This window comes from Parambassis ranga, chromosome 1 (genome assembly GCF_900634625.1).
Source record: "Parambassis ranga chromosome 1, fParRan2.1, whole genome shotgun sequence".
Classification (NCBI taxonomy): Eukaryota; Metazoa; Chordata; class Actinopteri; family Ambassidae; genus Parambassis; species Parambassis ranga.
The window spans coordinates 2,651,812-2,657,357 of record NC_041022.1 but is presented as its reverse complement, the minus strand read 5'-3'; positions in this window follow the sequence as shown (position 1 = coordinate 2,657,357).

The following is a 5,546-nucleotide window of genomic DNA, read 5'->3' as shown; positions in this document are numbered from 1 at the left end:
TCTTCTTGACCTCTGGGCACAATGGCTCTACTCACAGCCCTTCAAGCCTGCCTCGACCCTCACTGTCAGGCAGAGAATAGAGGGGGGAGGGCGGGAGTGAAAGTATGCGTGACACAAGTCAAGGTACGGACACAGACAGGCTGTTGTCCCTCATTTGTAAAGCGCAGATCAAACCAACAATTACGTTTTAATGAACTACAAATCCTAAAATGAAGCACACACGGTGGACTTTTGGAGACGATCCACTGCTGTACCACAGGAGGACTGAGTTTAGGAGTCTTACCTTACAGCAGAGAAGGAGACGCGTCCATGTCGCTGAATGGTGATGGCCAGAACTCTGTTGTTGAGCCGGATCTGCTAAAAAAAAAATAAATATCAAATGTCAGAAATCACAGGAAGTAAACAAAATGCAGCAACGTTAAGGGCCTGTGATCACAGACAGCTGGTTTTGTGCTAGACCAAGAGTCCTTGCCTCAAGTGTTCATCATTGCTACAGGTTACATCTTCTAACACTTCTTTGTTGAGAAAGTCAAGTGTCAGCAGTTTAGCAAGGCAAGATAAAACGACGGACAGACAAACCCTGCATGAAAGCAGCTGCAGGTACATTCAATCACACCGTCAGTCCTGCCTCTTGACAGAAAAAGAAGCGACCCTGGTGAACATAGCTTTGCTCCAAACCCTTCTAACTGGATGCACCGCTGTTTAGTGTAAAAATAAAAACTGGCAGATGTAGGGCTCATAAGGCCCCGTTCACACTGGAGAAAGTCATTCCAGCTAGAGTAGGATTGAGCCCAGACAGCCTTTAAGCTGGATGCGTTCAGACCTATTTTCAAATCTGGCTAGCACACACTTGTGTCCGCACTCAATCCGGCTTCATCCAGCATGCTGTCTTCCAAACCACTAGGTGGCGCCTCGTAATATACAGAGTCCGTTCACGCCACGCGTAGGACCACGTGTGCGCATGCGTTTTTTTGTCCCGTGTCGCCCCGTGAACCGGAAGTAGCACATCGCTAACCGGAAGTAGCGTGTCGCTAACCGGAAGTAGCATGTCGCTAGCCGGATTCGCTCGCCACATTTGCGTTCACACCTGAGCCACATTGAAATCAAACTGGATACAGCCGGATTCGAGGTGTTCACACTCAGAAAAAAACACATCTGGATTGATCTGGATGCGGCCGAATCCTGCTTAAGCCACATTTTTTTCCCCAGTGTGAACGGGGTATTTCTGTCCCACATTCTGCTTCTTCACTGATTTGATTAAACATATGTGTAATTATCACACATCATGTGTGACAGGAGCTCCGTCTTTTGTATTTACACACACAGTGTTGATTTGAAGTGTGTAACAATAAATATATTTACATATGAAATCACAAAAATCATTTGCATTTAAGATTATGTATAGCAATTAATTGATCAAACGGCAGACATGATTAAAATGATTGTTTGTTGGTTCATTATTATGATACCATTTGTGATGAGAGGCTTTGATGACATGCTGTGGGTCTGAACAAGAATGTGCACAGACAGGTTTGTGGTTAATGATCTGTGCTGATGGAGACGCCAACCATCCTGTATTAACCTGTTCTCATGCTTTTTCAATTTCGTTTTTGTTTTTCATTTGAAAAACTGGTTTATGGTCAGTTGTTTTCATTTGTTTTCTTGATTATATAAACCTGCATTTTGCAGTATTTCCATTTCCAGTATGTATAGATTAAGGGTCTGCTATGGAAGGGATCGAGCTTACAGTATTGTGGCTAAGAAAATATTTGTGACTTGTTTCTTACTACATCATAGAAAAATCCTAACTTGTTCCACCAGACGACGTGCATATTTTCAGGGTTTACATGGAAGGTGCTGGATTTGCTTTTGTGCAGAGCTCCAAAGAGGGCTTAATCTCTGCTGGTACAGAGAGGTATGGCCGCCCTCCAGGTGAAGTGTGAGTGTGTGTGTGTGTGTGTGTGTGTGTGAGTGTGTGTGGTTGACCGCCTGCTGAGACTCACACATGGGTTCGCAGGCGCTCCTGTGTGGCATGTCTCACAGAGTGACAGGTCATCGGCGGGTCAGCGCTCCGTGCAGAAAGAAGAGAGGCATTCAGAGTGGTCATTCAAAAAACCAGTCTTATCTGTGTGGAACAAAAACATTAAAGCTGTGGGGTTTTTTTTTTTTGAATAGTAGCAATGCAACAATAACAATACAAAAGGTCACTCACAATGGCAAAAAGATAACAGATAAGTTACGGTGCAGGACGCAAACAGAGAGAGATCTGTCATGAGCTGGTGTAAAAACAACGCCAGCACATGTCGAGTCACTGAGTGTATGTATGCTGACATCATGTTGTCAAGCCTTACAGCTAAAATTTGAAATAACTGAAATGAACTTGTAATTCATCTCTTAAAGGCTCTGTGTTTAAATCTAATGAGACCTTTGCTCAGCTTGATGGTGGGTGAGGCTCCTGGACAGTATTTATTGGAAAAAAAAAAAAAAACCTCCCTTGTTTACAACCTGAAAGCACTCACGTCATGAGACAACTCATAATGACAGCTGTCCGAGATGTCATAATGTCGTAAACATTTTGATAAAAGCACAATTAATGGCTACTACACAGCATCACACACTGAACAAAGTACATTCTATTAGCTATAGCTATTACTATTAAGAGATTTGTGAGACAATAATGTTAACTAGACATGATATTCATGACAAATAATAATAATAAACTGTACATCTTTCAGACTTTAAACAGCTCAGGTGTGTGTGTGTCTAGCTCGAGCTATGAATGTTCCCTCAGGGATGGATAAAGTAACCATCTACATTATGCTCCACATAATAACTGTGGTTTGTTCTGTATGGAGCAGAAAATTAGACTTCAGACACCGATGAGTTTTTATCATTTTGTGTCACTGCAGTAGTATGTATTTATACAACAGGAGACACTGTACTGTGGAAACATAAAGATTCATGAGCAATAACAACTAATGGTTAAATTATACAACCTGCACACCTCAGAGGAGTCAACAGGAATGATAAGAGTTTACAAAAGACAAGTCATGGTGGACTTGGACCCTTGTGTAGTTATTGTTGTTGTTTGCATGACATAATTATTTACATAAGTGTACGGTTCTCCTCCAGAAGTACTGTTATATGAAACAGCACACAGACTAATAGTTGTGTTTTTTTTCAGGCTTCTGATGCTGACGGGGTCAAGGTTATTATCATGGTTATTGCCACTGGTTCTGTCATGTTTTGACTGCTCGAACGCATGTTTGAATTTCATATGGCTGGGGAACATAGGAAAAAAACATGTATTAGTATATACAATACTTTATACACATTATAGACAAAGGCTAGTGTAAGAAAAGTTGTTTTCCTGTGGGAGAGATATTACATTCTCATTATGTTAAAATAAAACTCCCTGTCTCTTTATGTTTAGAGTAAAAAGTGGATGTCAAAGACACCTGAGGGTATTTTTATTATTCAGAATCCTGCTGTTTTATTCCTAAAATTTCCAACCACCTTGCAGGTTTGCGATATTAAGACTGTAGCGTATCATTCTGTGGAGTGTTTCTAATACTTTAATCCTGCAAAGGAATGCAGGCGCACATGTATGTATTCAGAGCAGCCGAGTCTGTGCTTTAATTGAAGTGACACTTTTATGCTCACATCACTAGAGGAAGACTTTGGCAGGGAGAAGCGTTTCTGACTTTAACATGAAAGCACTTACAATACACACACACACACACACACACACACAAACACAGTGATTCAGGGTAATTGCAAGTAACAATCCTTTTGCTCCAACGCCCAACCTCTATCAATTAAACATCAAATATTCTTCCCAACTGTTTGGCTGCCAAACATATTTTTCATTCCTTTAAATCTGAAGACTGAAGCTGAAGCCATCTAACATGCCAGGGGAGAGAAGGAGAGAAAGAAAGAGAGCGAGCGAGCGAGCAAGACAGGGGAATCAAAGCATGTTAATCAAGCCCTACAGTGCAGTGTGTGTTTATACAGAGACAGTACAAGAAAGAAGAAGGGAGCCAGAGTAGATGTGCATGTAATCATTTTTCTCCCTCTGTCTCTCCCTCTCTCTCTCATGTCACTGTCTATAATGCACTCTGACAACACACAAATCACTGGAGTGGTTTCCCGGCAACAGGAGGGAGGGTTTGGGGGGGTTTTGGACCCTGATGGAGCCAAAAACGTCTTCCAAGAGAGGAAATTGATTCAGTGGAAGTCTTAAAAAAATCCCCTCAGATCCAGTCAATAATCACCATCAGATTAAAAAAAAAGAGTGAGCGGGGGGGGGGGGGGGGATTGATTATCCCTGTTTTCTGCTGCCCAGTACACACACACACACACACACACACACACACACACACACACACACACACACACACACACACACACACACACACACACACACACACACACACACACACACACAGCCAATAAAAGCCAGAGAGCTGGGAAACATCCAACGAAGCAGCACGACAGTGTGATGACAGACAGTGGTGCTGGAAGCTTGTGGTCAGAAACCAAAGTGTCCCCTTCTTTCTCCTCCCACCCTCCTCCTCTCTCAGGAGGAACCATGTTTTTTCCACTCTGAGCCACTCCCACCAGCCAGCATTCATTTCTCTCTGCCTCCCCCCAGTGGCCACTAATGGTCACAGCAGCACTGTTCGCTCTGAAATTCTCTTTCAATAAATAAGGCTTGTTTTTCTTTTTATTCTCAATTTAAATTAAGATATATTTACAAAGTTAACAAACAACTAATGACTTAAATCTGTCTCACCTCCCATACTTCACCACCTATATAAGAAATACATAAATATAAATAAAGTAATTCTGATTTTCATATTGTGCTACAATCCCTCAGGATGAGAGAATAAAAACATTTATATATAGTTTTTATAGTTCTCTTCTCTATTCCTAATGCGTGAGTAGTCTTTTCCTTTGAGAAACAGTGACTATGACATAAAATACAGTCCTATTTATGATATATAAATATAAGCCAACAGTACATTTATTGGGAGGTTCTACTCCTGTCTGTTTTCTGTGGCCTCTGATAAAAATGATTAAATGTCAGCGAGAGAAAACGAATGACTATTTATTTATTTATTTACTTAATATTTCATAACAATGAGAAGGAATTAAAAGGTTTATTCTTATGATGATATTAGTAATATGATTTTGTCCCTGGGGGGGGGATCAACCACAGACTGGGTGCAGTCTCTGCAGTGATGCATGCACTGTACCAGGCCATGATGGCGAAGAGGTACCTGGTGGTCTATGTCCCTGTCCTCACCTCTGATCATAACATTTGGGTGATGACCAAAAGACGGAGGTTGTGAATACAAGTGGCAGAAATGGGATTTCTCCAGAGAGAAGCTGAGGGGTTTGGAGATCTAAAAAAAAAAAAGACTTGATGTAGAGTCACTGCTCGGCCAAATATAGAGCGGTCAGATGAGGTGGACTTGGCCCCTGAGGAAGCTTCTAAACATTTGCCCCAGGCTGGTTTAGGACCCCTTTGAGGGATTACATCT